Source organism: Bos javanicus, chromosome 17, assembly GCF_032452875.1.
Source record: "Bos javanicus breed banteng chromosome 17, ARS-OSU_banteng_1.0, whole genome shotgun sequence".
Taxonomy (NCBI): Eukaryota; Metazoa; Chordata; class Mammalia; order Artiodactyla; family Bovidae; genus Bos; species Bos javanicus.
Window position 1 is genome coordinate 33,219,354 of NC_083884.1, and position 15,447 is coordinate 33,234,800.

General features: G+C 39.2%; 1 long non-coding RNA gene across 5 annotated transcripts in view; it reads left to right on the plus strand.

The window, feature by feature from the left end:
* Positions 1 to 15,447, plus strand: part of LOC133228635 (uncharacterized) — a 120,406-nt gene that overhangs the window by 17,095 nt on the left and 87,864 nt on the right. For all 5 annotated transcript variants that reach the window (XR_009730303.1, XR_009730302.1, XR_009730305.1 and 2 more), the window contains exon 2: positions 11,293 to 11,380. This is a non-coding gene — a long non-coding RNA (uncharacterized LOC133228635). The remainder of the gene's footprint in view (positions 1 to 11,292; positions 11,381 to 15,447) is intronic.

The window sequence follows — 15,447 nt, forward strand, 5'->3', positions numbered from 1 at the left end:
CTGGAATTCTCTGCTGTGTTTATAAGTATTTCCATATGTAGCTCCGTCAACTAGCTAACCAGTTGTAGAACCACCTCAAGCAACCCTATTAGCCCCGTTGTTTGTGCTCAGTTGCTCAGTCCTATCCTACTCTTTGGAGAAGGCAGTGGCGACCCACTCCAGTACTCTTGCCTGGAAAATCCCATGGAGGGAGGAGCCTGGTAGGCTGCAGTCCATGGGGTCGCTAAGAGTTGGACACGACTGAGCGACTTCACTTTCACTTTTCACTTTCATGCACTGGAGAAGGAAATGGCAACCCACTCCAGTGTTCTTGCCCAGAGAATCCCAGGGACAGGGGTGCCTAGTGGGCTGCTGTCTATGGGGTCACACAGAGTCGGACACGACTGAAGTGACTTAGCAGCAGCAGCATCCTACTGTTTGTGACCCCATGGACTGTAGCCCACAAGGCTCCTCTGTCCATGGAATTTTCCAGGCAAGAAACTGGAATGGGTTGCCATTTCCACCTTCAGGGGATCTTCCCAACCCAGAAATCGAACTCACATCTCCTGTGTTTCCTGCATTGGCAGGTGGATTCTTTACCACCGAGTCACCCAGGAAGCCTCAGCTGGCTAAAGAAAGTGAAAGTGAAGTCGCTCAGTCGTGTCCGACTCTTTGCAACCCCATGGGCTGTAGCCTATCAGGCTCCTCCGTCCATGGGGATTTTCCGGCCAAGAGTGCTGGAGTGGATTGCCATTTCCTTCTCCAGGGGATCTTCCCGACCTAGGAATCGAACCGGGTCTCCCGCATTGCAGACAGACACTTTACCGTCTGAGCCACCAGGGAAGCCCCAGCTGGCTAAGATAGTGCTTAAAAGTAAATATATCTCAGGCTTCCTTGGTGGCTCAGTGGTGGAGAATCTGCCTGCCAATGCAGAAGGCATGGCTTCAATCCCTGATTCGGGGAGATCCCACATGCCGCAGAGCAACTAAGCTCGTGTGCCATAGATATTAAGCCTGTGCTCTAGAGCCCAGGAGCTGCAGCTACTGAAGCCCACGCATCCTGGAGCCTGTGCTCCCCAACAAGAGAAGCCACTGCAATGGGAAGCCTGCCCCTGCAATTAGAGGGTAGCCCCTGCTCCCCACAGCTAGAGAAAAGCCCATGCAGCCGCAAAGGCTCAGCACAGCCATAAATAAATAAAAATCTTTTAATTCAAGAAACTAAATGAAGTGTGATATCCAGGACTGGATCAAGGAACAGAAAACAAATACTAATGGGAAAAAAAAGTAAATATATCCCTTCTAATCAAATATGCTCTGACATATTAGTCATTCCTTCAAATTTGCATAGATTTCCTATATAAATAATACCATTGAAAATAAATTTCTCAATTTCCTATGAGCAGCTTCAGTGTTAAAATACTTACCCGCTTCCCCCCAGTAAACAGACACAGGGAAAGTCAGAGTGATGGACTCGAATTTTCTGGGACTTGGGAGCCAGATATGAGGTTCAATCCTGACTCAGCCATTATGTTAAGCTGTTATGTTATTAAACTCTATAGCCCCAGTTTTCTGTAAAATGATGGTATGTATAGCAATGTCTACCAAAAGGGGCTATGGTAATGGTTGACGACAATATATGTTCTTAACACATAGTTTCTGCCTAGCCAGCACCCGTTAAATGGTAAATATATTATTTTAAAATGTCTTCCAAAGACAAGGAAAAAAATTGAAGATTGCCATGTATCTATTTATTTGATGCTGAAAAACATGGCAGTTTAGTATAGTGTCTTTAGTGTCAGTTTCCTCTATTTTCCTATTCTGGCTTTGCCTTCTCTTCATGCACTATAATTCATTCAAACTTTATTTTTTTCTTGGCTCCAATCCCATGCAAGGCCTTGCATTGATAGAAGTGCTTATAGAGGCTTGGGGTATCAGTTCCACAATTTGGAAATCACAGACAGATGGCACAGCAGTGAGCGGCCCCTGGTAACCCACCATCCTGCAGAGAAGCACGCTTGGCACTACCCAAAGGGGTTCCCTTGGGCACTCTGTAGTAGAGGGATTCCAGTCTCCTGTGAATTTCCCTTTTGTGCACAGCCAAGAATGGATTTGTGAGGGAGATGGTAAATGTTGGAGGGACAAGGACCAAGAAGACTGAATTTTGGTGCCAACACTCTAGGAGAATATTGGGAAATAAAAGCCAGCTGCCCAGCGCCTGGAGAACGAATCGTGCTCCAGACTCATGAGCTATTGGGTTTGTCAAGCGGGCTTAGACAACCCATAGAGATCTTCCAGGGTGATCCACGAGACAGAGCCGCTAGTCTCCACAGTAGAGTAGCTGGAAATAGTGTTCTTTCGAGGTCTCTGTCTTAGTTTTCTTAGACTAATAAAAGACTACCACTAGTCTTTCACTTTAGTAAGAAGAAACTGAACCACCTTTGAATCTAAGAGTGTCCTCTAAAACGTACATCTTCCAACAACCTTGGAGGGATGAAAATTACAATAACCCCTAGCCACAAGCCAGTGGTATAAAATTAGAAACAGGTGCCATTGCATGATATTAAGGTGAAATTCCATATGTGATTCACATATTACAGCAAATAAGATCAGACTGTTGGAATCATGGCCAGTCAGCCTAATTAGAAGCTATTCTATTTTCTTGGTAAAGAGCTGTCACAACACAAAAGCTGTAAGACCTTATGTTAGGCTTGGCCTTGGTAAGGACTGTGTAGATAACATTTAAATGTCATAGGTGCCATTGAGATTATGTATGAGAAATAAATTTTTGGAGTGTTTTGTGAACTCTAAAAGGCTATAAAATATTCATCATCTTAATAGTATTTCTGCATATTTTGAAAGAGACATAAACCAGTGTCTGAGTAACATTTTCAAGGCCTTGAAAGAGACAAATGCAAATAAAAACAAATAAAAATAATTGTGGAAAATTTAGATTTGTCTCTGTCATGTTTGCTTTAAGATTTTCCAACAACAAAAGTAATAAATACTATTTTGTTTGCTTTATTAGATTGTTTCTATAATATTGAGTGACAAGCACATAAGTTGTTAAGAAGAAAGAACAAAACTCTCACAACCAAATATTAACAAAGGCTTTATCTGGTTGGAGGAGTTACAGGAATTTTATTTGCTCTTTTTATATTTTTAATATTTATCAGCTTTCAGTTCTATTTGTTACTTTTATGATGGCATCTTTCTAAAATATAATTTTTCCCATAATAATACTTTTATATTCTCAAATATTCAGACATTCAGTCAGTTCAGTCACTCAGTCATGTCTGACTGTTTGCGACCCCATGGACTGCAGCTCGCCAGGCTTCCCTGTCCATTACCTGGAGCTTGCTCAAACTCATGTCAAAAAAAAAAAAAAACAAAAAAAACTCATGTCCATCAAGTCAATGATGCCATCCAACCATCTGATCCTCCATCATCCCCTTCTCCTCCTGCCTTCAATCTTTATCAGAATCAGGGTCTTTTCAAATGAGTCAGTTCTTCACATCAGGTGGCCAAAGTATTGGAGTTTCAGCTTCACCATCAGACATTCCAATGAATATTCAGGACTGATTTCCTTTAGGTTGGACTGGTTGGATCTCTTTGCAGTCCAAGGGACTCTGAAGAGTCTTCTCCAACACCACAGTTCAAAAGCATCAATTCTTCGGTGCTCAGCTTTCTTTATAGTCCAACTCTCACATCCATACATGACTACTGGAGAAACCATAGCTTTGACTAGACGGGCCTTTGTTGGCAAAGTAATGTCTCTGCTTTTTTAATGCGCTGTCTAGGTTGGTCATAAATTTTCTTCCAAGGAGCAAGCTTCTTTTAATTTCATGGCTGCAGTCACCATGTGCAGTGATTTTGGAGCCCCCCAAAATAAAGTCTCTCACTGTTTCCCCATCTATTTGCCATGAAGTGGTGGGACTGGATGCCACAGTCTTAGTTTTTTTTAATGTTGAGTAGTAAGCCATTAAATGTAATTTTAGATCTTAGAGTCTGTCTTAGACCAAAGAGCCCCTATTATTGTCTCCATTTCATCCAATTTAAAGTGAGCATTTAGTAGTACTTAATTATATTTATTGATGCAAAAAATTGTACTGTTATGAAGTTCACACAAATAAAATGTCAAAATGTTTACAAAAGACTTCAGTATTACTGCAGCTTTTGGTAATAGCATGTCATGATACTTGTGTGTTTACTCTTATATTCTTTAATTATTTTGTTTTTTGCCTTTTCAAGGCTCTACAGAGCTGAAAAGCAATGGAACACAAGTCGTATGAAATGAGACACCAACTTTAGAATTTTAAAAGCCTTAACTCATAATTTATCCTTTTAATCCTCTGGCCTTCACTGGATGGCTCAATGACTTTGTTCTCCTAAGTCTGAAATGATAGCCTCTTTGTAAGCTTAGAACTTCCTGTCATTCATATCTTTTCTAAGATGCCTTTATATAATAGTATCATTTCTTATAATGGAAACCTGCAACTATGTTGCTAGGCAACATTGTAATAGAGACTTACTGCTATCACTTGATCCCATTTCAGTGTTCCCAGCTGAAAGCTTTCAATCAATGATGCTCTGATTCAAACTAATTTCATCTAAGTGGCTATTAGGACAGAAGGTAAGATCATCAAAAGCAGTTTCACTCAAAGTAAGGACTGAGCTTATAACAAAGTCAATCAGAATATTCTGATAAGGAAGGTCTGGTCATCCTACTTAAGTTTGCTTTAATTAGAAATTCTCTAGTTGCAAAACATAGGAGAAAAGCATGGAAAGTAGAAAAGCAATTTCTATCTTCAATTCATATTTTCCCCCGGTTTTAATTAGCAGTGAGTGTCCGGAAGCAATAAAATTCAGTAATATAGTGGGGTAGAAGTTGTCAGTAATACATAAGCCATTTGAGGGTGGCATGCTGCCCTTCTGTGGTACAGGCTGAAAAGGCCCCACTCTTTCCCCTCAAAGCTAGCCACATCCTAATTTCTGGAACCCGTGATTGTTACCCTATGTAAGAAAGGGGTGTTACAGATTTGATTAAGGGTCTTGCGTGAGTAGCCTGAATTATCCATGTGAGCTCAACGTAATCACAAGAGTCCTTATAAGAGGGAGGCAAGGTGGTCAAAGGTGATGGTGAAGTGATAACAGAAGCTGGAGGAAAAGAGGTGATGTGATGCTGGTGATATGATGCTAAGTGAGGCAGGCTGCTTCTAGCAGCTGGAAAAAGTAAGGAAATGTATTCTTCTCTACAACCTTCAGCAGGACACCCTGCCAACACTGTGACTTTAGCCCCATGAGACATATTTCAGGAACTGTAAGAGAATAAATTTGAGTTTCTTGGAGCCACATGGTTTGTGGTAATTTGTTACAGCATCAGTATAAAACCAGTATGTATCTCCTTGGTACCAACCTACTTCTGAACCCTAGAAATGGGTTTGGGGGCCATGTGTTCATACCACCTTCCTCACCAGTGGTCCTCCCACCTCCAAGGCAAGGACTTTTCTTCTTCCATATTTATAATAAACCCAGGTCAGTGGTGGGGGGTGGGGGGCGGAGAGCAGAAGATAGCAAATCGATCATGGATTATCTATGTTCATATTGTAATTATTAGGTGAATAAGCATTAAGACTACTGCACATAAGGTTTTAACCGAAGTCACAATTTCATTGTATTAAACCATACAAAAATGCTTAGAAATTATCCCAGTTTATTCCTTCAGTAATAACCCCTTCCATTTGTGTAGCACAAAATTTCAAAGTCTTTAGAAGTGTAAGGTCTCATTTGCTCCTCACAATAACTTTCTTAGTAGGCTACCCAGGCACCCGTATCCCCACTTAACAAACAAAGAAGTTATGAAGTAAAATGTCAGTTAACCACCTAATACTACAAACAAGAACCCAAATCTGCAGCTTCTAATTAAAACTCTACTCCTCGTGCATAATCTGATTAAAAATCCACTTCTTTTCTCTCATTCTGATAGAATTCACTTGTATCTTCCTCTTTTCTCACCATTTTTAGCACACAGGATGGCTCCGTAATGTTATGAAGTGGCTCAGTGGGTAAAGAATCCACCTGCAATGCAGGGCACACAGGAGACGTGGGTTTGATCCCTGGGTTGGGAATATCCCCAGAGAAGGAAATGGCAACGCACTCCAATATTCTTGTCTGGAAATTCCCATGGACAGAGGAGTCTGGCGGGCTACAGCCCAGGAGGTTGGAAATGTCTGAGCACACAAGCACAACACAGGAAGCATTTTATCAAAATTAGCCTCCCATGATCACACAGCTAATTATGATTAACAAAACTGAGTTAAGACTGAATGAACCACTACACAAAATGAATCTTGCATTCTGGTCTTAGGTGGTTATCAAAGACAAGATATCCCTCAGCAAGACTGTTTAATAATGTAAGATGTCACCTTGCAGGTAGTGTAAACAAAGAGTAGCAATGGCATAAGGTTTCCAGGGTGATAAAATAGAATTTCTCATTCGTAAGTCCAGGAAGAGAAATGAGTAAGCCAAGAAATATTAGTTTTAAAAATGCATACTCTAAGCTCTAGTCCTTCTCTGATGCACAAAATTAAAGAATGAGTAGTTTTCATAACATTGAAGAGTCTATTCACACACCTGTACATAACTTTTTAATACCCTTATCTATCAGTATAATATGCTAATTTAAACTATAGGACTTGATTAAATATTCATGGGAAGATGAAATATCAACATTATAAGCAAAAAGAAAGGCCAGGACAGCCAGTTGTTAAAGGAGAAGTTCAGGGTTATTTCATAAAATGGGTAATTCAACTTAATTTATGTGAGAGATGAATGAAAGGGAGCAGCTGAAATTAAGATTGTGAAATTAAGTTAGGAGAGGTCTTAAATGCCAGCCTAAGAATTATATACATATTTGGGGGCAGTAGACATTTTTAATTTGTGGGACTAATATGAACAAGACCATGATTTTAAAATATTTTCCTGAATGGAATGTATATACGATGATATATATAGAAGGGGAAAGATTGGAGATGGGGAGAACACTATAGTTGTTCTGGCAAGATAACATAAATGTATGATGATATTTCCATTTCCTATGATTTAATAAGTAATAATAGCTAATGTGGGGCTTCCCAGGTGGTACAATGGTAAAGAATCTGTCTGCCAATTTAAGACACACAAGAGACACAGATTTGATCCCTGGGTTGGAAAGATGCCCTGGTATAGGAAATGGCAACCTGCTCCAGTATTCTTGCCTGGGAAATCCCACGGACAGAGGAGGTTGGCGGGCTACAATGCATGGAGTCACAAAAACTTGGACACGATGGAGCAGCTGAACACACATATACAGCTAACACGAATATAGCACTAGTGATGTGCCAAGCAATTTTCTAAGCACTTACACGAGATAATTCATTGAATTCTCACAACTTATTTATGAGTAGCTATTGTCTTTGTCCCTATTTTACAGGTAAGGAAATTAAGGCATGTAGAAGTTAATAGATTTGCCCAGTCACACAGCAGTGTTTGGTAAGGCTGCCAACTTTGAAAGTGGTAGTCTGAGCTTAGAAATCATAACTCTATACAATGCTCATAAGTCATAAAGAAACCATTTCGTAAACACAAATATAGACTCTTTTGATAACTGTTGAGCAAATCATTCCATTCTATCATTCTATCTATTCATGTGTGTTATACATCATTTTTTTTTTTTCATTTTAATACAGTTCATGGGATTCTTGTAGCTAGTATACTGGGGTGGTTTGCCATTCTCTCCGCCAGAGGATCACATTTTGTCAGAATTCTCCACGATGACCCACCCATTTTGGGTGACTCTACAAGACATGGCTCATAGCTTCACTGAGTTATGCAAACCCCTTCACCATGACAAGGCAGTGATCCATGAAGGGGTGATAGAGGATGAGATGTTTGGATGGCATCGCCAATTCAATGGACATTAATTTGGGCAAACTCAGAGATGGTGAGGGACGGGGAGCCTGGTGTGCTGCAGTCTGTGGGGTTGCAAAGAATTAGACATGGCTTGGCAACTGAACAGCAACATACATCATATTTACTTTTATTTTTGCTCTGAAAGACAGTACCTAGGTTTATTTAGAAATAAACAAAATACTTTAGAAAGGAATAGTGTGCATGGACTAATGGTCACAAGACTACTGTTACTTCTTTTCACTGTTTCATTAGTATTTATTGAGCACTAACCATAGCACTGTGCCCTTCATTGAGATATGCAGTTCTTGCTCTCTTAGAATGTAAGCCTCTTTTAAAGATTAGGTTCCTGTGTCCCATTACTATTGGTGGCATATCATATTCTTGTAGAACAATTGTTTCTATATGTTATATGTACCAGTGTTCAAACTGGTATCCTTCGTTTTCTATTACATTTAATACATTAATATACCGTACTATAGACAAGACATGGTCAGTGTTAGGAGATGCCAGGTCTCAGCCACCTCATGGTGTCAGTGACATTCCAAAGCCTGCTGGGAGTCTGCCATCTCTTAATTATATCCACCTCATGTTTAGAGTGCCATGATGCTAATGCAGCAGGTTCTGTGAAGTACATAGAAAGATCACAGATTGTGTGCAACTGAAAATTACTTTTGTTAGCATTATTTATTGTTATTAACATATTTAATCCTACCTACTGAAAAAAAAAATCTTAGCAATATAAGGTAAGGGTTTTGTGTTAAATGTTTTATGATACTGAAATAGAACTGCCTAAAATTTTGTTTTTATATTCCTATTTGGCTACTGTGTACTTTGAACTTTCATTCGATGAGTAATTATTTTCTCATAGTTCTTTTTGCTTGAAACCAACATATATTTAGAGACACTGAATGCATGTGAGTTACCGAGCATTTTTTGCTTTGAGCATTTTTTTGCATATGTCAAGAACTATATATTCACTACATATACTCACCTAACCTCTAATTTTTTTCTTAGTTGAATGTCTTATCTCTGTAAAGATATTTTTACTTATGTTCTTCACGTTCATTCTTTCAACTTATCATACACAAAAATATTTTATGGAAAACATCACAAAATATATAAATGACAAATGCTTTAGAAAGTGTTTTGAAGAAACATATAAACATCTAAAGCTCAATTATGCACAGATCCAATTCCTGAAGACTTCATTTTTCATAAATATTTAATATGTTGCTAAGACCATAAGAATTCAGTAATAGAAGTCTCATAGCTCAAAAGTAGAAAAGAACATTATAGTCCCTGGGCCTTCATATACAAATAACTTTTCCCAGTGACTTTATAGGCTCCCTGGAACTACTAAATATGAGAGAAACCATGATTATTTTCGTCTTTCAGTATTGCTTCTTTTATAATAGAAAGTAAGGCATAAATAACTTTCTGTCTTTATCTTTATTTACAGAATCTTGATTTGCATGTGGCTAGTGTGCTATTTAATAATCTTAATTGGATCATTCTTTTATTCACCTAAAAATAGCCACTGAAACATTATACACAATCATTTTGTACCAGACCAGCCAGACCATTTGTGAAAGAACAAATCCTTCTATAAGCAGTGTCATGTAGTCCCCTACATACTAGGAAAAAAATAACTAGTTGTGAGTCACAAGTCCCCAGAGAAAACTATACTTTTTTTATAAGTCTAGAAAGGAGAAAAAAGAATTTTAGATATCTGGTACATTAATCTTCAAGAATATTGAAATATATAATTTGTTTTGAGGGTAATTTTTACCCTGTGAATATTTCACATCACTTTTTTATATGAGCGAAAAATATTACTTTCACTCAACTCGTTACTGCTGACAGCATATTATATGAGAAGACATTATATTGTGAAATAGCAAAATGTTTCCCATCTCAAAGCAGTTTCAAAAATGGAAGGAAATTATATTTCTTTCATTTTATATTCCCATTTCTAATCACTAATTTCTGCAATCAGGTATGAGGGTGATGAACTGTGGAATTGGGAATTTCATTTTCCAGCACCGTGCTCATAAAAAGCATGCAAAAGAAATCCATTAACCTCTCTTCAGAAGTAGCAGAAGGAAACTAACTTCTGTTTGAGTGGCAGTTGCATTGGCTCAAGAAGAACAAATGCAAAGGGATCTTTGCCTAATCAGCTATCTAAGGGAGCAGAAGTTTTGCTTTTTACATTTTCCACAAGAGCAGACTTTCTGCAGGAAATGACCACACTGGAGACTCTCAAGTTTGAGTTGGACAAATTATAGTCTTCATTACTGCAACTGATGTCTTCTTCCTTTACCACTCATTCCAGATGACTCGTATTCTCACCTAGCACGTATGTTCTAGTATGCTTGCCTGATGGTATAATGCAGACCTCTTACCTGAGGAGTCAGAAGCCTTTGCTTTCATGTCCTTGTTAGGCTGAAGTCAGTACAGGTGACCAGCTCCAATTATTACTAGGCATAGAAGCATAAAATGTTGTCCAGATGACTCTCTTTTCCACATTATACAGTAGTAATTTTGCCTCCTCCTAATAACCAGGGTCAATTCCCTATTCTGGCATAAGAACTTCTTTGCCTGTGGTCTACTGGCCAATCAGATGTAGCTGTACCTTTCTCTTCAGTATGCTACACTTAGTAATGCTGTGATCTCTACTAAATAATTCATCTTCTCTAGTTTGCCCTAAAATGCTTCCTGTGCGGTGGATCCTCTTTAGTGAATATTGGTGAGAGACACAGAGGTTCATCATCTGTGCCTAATGCTGTAGGTACATCCACATATTTTCCTCCAAGAACAGTTTGTTTCATATTTAAATGTTATTTCAGGTCCCTGGCCAACCAGCTAAGCCATTTGCTACTGCTCAGGATTTAGTGAACATATTTATCTGAGGTCAGCTCTGCTGCTGCTGCTAAGTCGCTTCAGTCGTGTCCGACTCTTTGCGACCCATAGTCGGCAGCCCACCAGGCTCCCCCGTCCCTGGGATTCTCCAGGCAAGAACACTGGAGTGGGTTGCCATTTCCTTCTCCAATGCATGAAAGTGAAAAGTGAAAGTGAAGTTGCTCAGTCAACTCTTTTGCGACTCTTCGAGACCCCATGGACTGCAGCCCACCAGTCTCCTCCGTCCATGGGATTTTCCAGGCAAGAGTACTGGAGTGGGGTGCCATTGCCTTCTCCCTCTGCACAAATTTATCTGAAGCTCAACCCACTGAGACATATTTCTCTCCTCATGAATTTCAGAAACACACTTTACTGGGATTTTCATGTAGCAGCAGTGCATTGTAAGCTTGTGCCAATATATCTACCCAACCATTATGAATTAAACCTTAGTTTTTCTCTTTTCCAATAGCTGGCTACAGGGAGCCTAAGAGACCATAGGTAGAAGCTGTGGGAGAGGCATCCATAAGACAGAAATAGATAATATGGTCACCTGCACTGTAAGTTACTTCTATTCTCTAATCTAATTGGGTCTGACTCATAATATTCCATTTCAATTGTGTGATGAATTGCTTTGCACCTGTATTTCAATTGTGTGATGAAGTTGCATTTGCACCTCTGTGACTTGGTGGTTTTGTAATATCTGGCTCAGGATGGGCAGCTCTGGTTACAAAGTCACTTAATACCTCATGCTCAGTTGCCCAGCATGAGGTAGGGCCGAAGAGAAAGTCAGGACCTGCCTTTAAAACAGTGAGTTCTTCTTTCATGTAGTTGGTGTGTCCTTGGCCGTGACACCTCACCACCCTCCCTTTGTCTGGATCTTTGTTAGGATACTTTTATTTCGATTTGGCCAAATATTTTAGCACAGCAATTTAATGTGCCAAATAACTTTAAATTGACAACTTTCCAAATCATCTAACACTTGGGAATGAAGCTGTATTTTCAAATGTGGTATGTGCTGTCTTCAAAATGTGAAGAAGCCTGCCAAGCGCTGTGCCTTTTTCTTAGTGATAAGGGGGGCACAGTGCCTTTGCTTGTCCTTTATTGTGGAGGAGAGATATTGACATATCTCCAATGTCTGGACACTTATCAACTATACTTGTGTGACATACTCTGGACCTTTTTATGATTTATATTAATGTTCTAAGATATACATGGTTTTACTAGGGCTGCCAGTACACTTGCCATTTACCTCTTCTAGGTCAGATGAACATGGTGCCCTCAGTATAGTAGGTCGGTGGGAAATAATGTGAAACGTCCAGATGATCTAGGTCCCTTCTGACTTTGTGACCAAGAGCGAGAGTTAGTATTATTCTGTGATGAATCTGAATCTATGCTGCCATTTATTCCCGGTGAATATAAATGATTCTGATTCTTTATGACAGGGACTGAAAAAATATATTTTTTCTGTCAATAGCCAGATACCAACTCCCAAAGTTTACATAAAATCTTCTAGTAAACACACCACATACAATACAATAATTGTGATTAGGACTGTCACTTGAATATTTATGGTAGTCTGTGATTGCTGTGATCTATGTGACTGTTTTTAGGGACTAGACTAGTAAAATAAACAGAGATATTAAGTGGAACTGTGACCCTTAGGTCCTTTAAGTTATTAAGAGTGGCACTAATCTTTATCATTCTACCCAGAACATAGCATTACTTCCAATTTATACATTGGTCAGAGAAAAGAAAGTAGTGTGAAAGCTTCATCTAAGCTATTCCTACTATTATGACTTTTACTCTAGAAGACAAGAAACTGATGTGTGAATCAAGCCAGCTATGAAGTATATACATCCTGGGGAAGCCCTTGGCAGACCTGGAGAACCAACAGACACACTGTGAGATAGGGTGTGGCCATGTTCCCATTTACCATATGTCCCCATTCTAACAGTTGGTCACAGTGGTGTTTTGAGTCTTCAAGTATCATCATCATCTTAGATTGTATATTCAAATATCCTAATAAGTTGTATGTTTTCCCACTGCATAAATATTCTGATAAAGGACTAAATTTTCCTTTGGGGAATATTTGTGGAAATAACTACTAAATATAATTGTTGTGGCTTTTTGGTTTCTTTTGCAAGATGAACTGGCCTCCACTTTCAACAATGAGCTAGGGGTCACGAGCCTGCTGCATACAGAAACTGGTTTTCCATTGTGGCCACTGCTGTTAGCCTTCAGTTGTCTGATTCTTGATCTTTTCCAGTTGTATAAGTCAATAAAAAAGCTTGTCACTTTTTATTCTATCTCACCTTTTGGAACATTATGCTGTATTAACTATTACCATAGATTTCTGCAAGTTGGGTTCCCTCAGATAATGTCCACTTTGCTCCTGCCAGTTAAGTGCTGCTACATGACTGGTACCATTCCATAACTGTATTGTCTTCACTGACCCTAGAGAACTCAATACCATAGAGGTTTACCCAACTCTCAATCCTGACTTACAACAAAAATAGTAAACAGTGAGCTGCTTAATATCAGTAGCAACCTCTTCACCCTTATTACTGTTACAGTAAAGTAGGTGTTTCTGGTCATTATTAGGGAATAGAATTTGCTGCTGTGTCATATAAATCTTTGGGAATAAACCCTTTCACCCTTCCACTTGGTGCCTTCCTCAGTACTCTATCAAGGCATCCTTCAGTACTCTATCAAGGCATCCTAGTCAATCATTCTTATGATCTGTTCCCAGGAAGCTTCCTAATGTTTTCTGGCAGTAGAGAGAAGTTAGCCATTGCATGCAGTTCTGTTAGTGATAAATAGTTTTCTTCTGAAGAAGAAAAAATACTTTCCCTGGGCCATACTGAAACATGCTGTTAATTATTTGCTTAGAATATACAAGGGGAGATGGGGTCAAATCTCAAAAAGGGCAGTTATCGGTTTTTGAAGCTTCTGCCTCCTGTGAAATCTCTGCATGGTCTCCAGACAGGGTAGTTTTCTACCCTTGAGGGGCAACGAGCCACTTCTACAGTCCCAGGGCATTCATGGAATCTGGAGGTTCAAGGTTGTTAAGTACATTCACACAGATGTTCCTATCTAAATGTCAAGGTCCCTGGACTTCTGTATCATAGTCCTTACTTTAGCAGCAAAGACTTCCTAGGATTAGTCACGGGTGGGGGTGGGTGGGGGAAGCTAAATAAATGCTGCAATTTTGCTTCACTCACAGTCTGGTCCTCAGCCTTGTTTTTAGTCCTGTAGCCCACCAGCTACAGGAAATGAGGGACTTTGACATAAAGAAATTCTGGCTGTAACATTAGGATCTGAATTGGCAGCTGGCTTTCCTTTCTTTACTGTATCAGTGGCACTTAGTGAGAGCCAACCAGCTCCATCATTCTGAAATTTCCCACTATTATCATATGATCCAAATTCTTGAAAAATCATACAGTCTGTACCTCCTTCTTTATCTCTATCCTACCCCAGTTTACTACTTCCCTGGTGGCTCAGATGGTAAAGTATCTGCCTACAATGTAGGAGACCCGGGTTAGATCCCTGGGTTGGGAAGATGCTATGGAGAAGGAAATGGCAACCCACTCCAGAACTCTTGCCTGGAAAATCTGATAGATGGAAGAACCTGGTAGGCAACAGTCCATGGGGTCACAAAGAGTAGGACACGACTGAGCGACTTCACCCCAGTTTACTGCAGATGAGGCTTAATAATTGTGATACTATAGCATTCTAGAGGTTATATTCCCTGGTACAGGCTTCTTGTCACTTGACTTCAGCGATTCAGGAACTGCATTTGGGGACCACTTTAAATGAGTCTTAGTGTGGGTTCTTTCAGTAGCAGATTCAAAGAATTAGAGGTCAAATAACTTCTTGGAAGTGCAAAGAACTTAATACTCTGAAGTGGGGGCTTATATAGGAAATAATACAGAAAAGGGAAAGCTGCCAATAGTGGGTAGGTATTAAATGTGTTTCAAAGCTATTTAATATGGATCTAAAGTATCATAAAATTCTGCGAAAAGATGAAAACCATGTATCTAAAAAGTATTCTATCCAAAGAATAAGAGAATCAGGCTATTCATATACCAACTCCTGACAGTTATTCATTGAGAGCTGTTGTAGTAGTGAGGACAGTGGGTTCCAAGTATGAAAGTGTTACATCTTTCAGCAGTTTTAATGAAAAAAAAAAAAAAAAACCTCTCTCAGGCACAAAGATAAACATGTTTGCACTTAATGGCCTTCATAGAGAGCATCTATTATAAATTATATGTGGAATATTTTTTCAGAAAAATGCATGACTACTGTCAACAACTGTGGGAATACTGGGCCCCTTGGAATTTAATTTTCATAGGAAGACAGTTAAACAGTTCTAAAGAAATTTTATTCAAAATAAGCATTATTAAAGTACAAAGAGTTTAATGTTGAATATATGCAAAATGTAATGCAAAATATAGCTTAAAGTTTTTGGTAGTCAAGTTTGGCGGGTGATTGTTGAGAGCCCTGCGTATTTGCACTTGTGACACAGGAAACGAAGGGTCACAGAAAAGTTTGGAGCCAATATATGAAACTACTTAATGCATTTGTGTGAGTATACAACCCCTGAAATCTCAAGGATCGTTATAGA